The sequence below is a fragment of the Coregonus lavaretus genome (genome assembly GCF_964263955.1).
Source record: "Coregonus lavaretus genome assembly, chromosome: 7".
Classification (NCBI taxonomy): domain Eukaryota; kingdom Metazoa; phylum Chordata; class Actinopteri; order Salmoniformes; family Salmonidae; genus Coregonus; species Coregonus lavaretus.
Window position 1 is genome coordinate 3,283,117 of NC_139994.1, and position 380 is coordinate 3,283,496.

A 380-nucleotide genomic window follows, 5' to 3' on the forward strand; every position below is an offset into this window, starting at 1 on the left:
GATGTAGGCGGGGCTAAAAGTGTATCTCCTGTATAGATGGAGGCGGGGCTAAAAGTGTATCTCCTGTATAGATGGAGGCGGGGCTAAAAGTGTATCTCCTGTATAGATGAGGCGGGGCTAAAAGTGTATCTCCTGTATAGATGGAGGCGGGGCTAAAAGTGTATCTCCTGTATAGATGGAGGCGGGGCTAAAAGTGTATCTCCTGTATAGATGAGGCGGGCTAAAAGTGTATATCCTGTATAGATGGAGGCGGGGCTGAAAGTGTATCTCCTGTATAGATGGAGGCGGGGCTAAAAGTGTATCTCCTGTATAGATGGAGGCGGGCTAAAGTGTATATCCTGTATAGATGGAGGCGGGGCTAAAAGTGTATCTCCTGTATA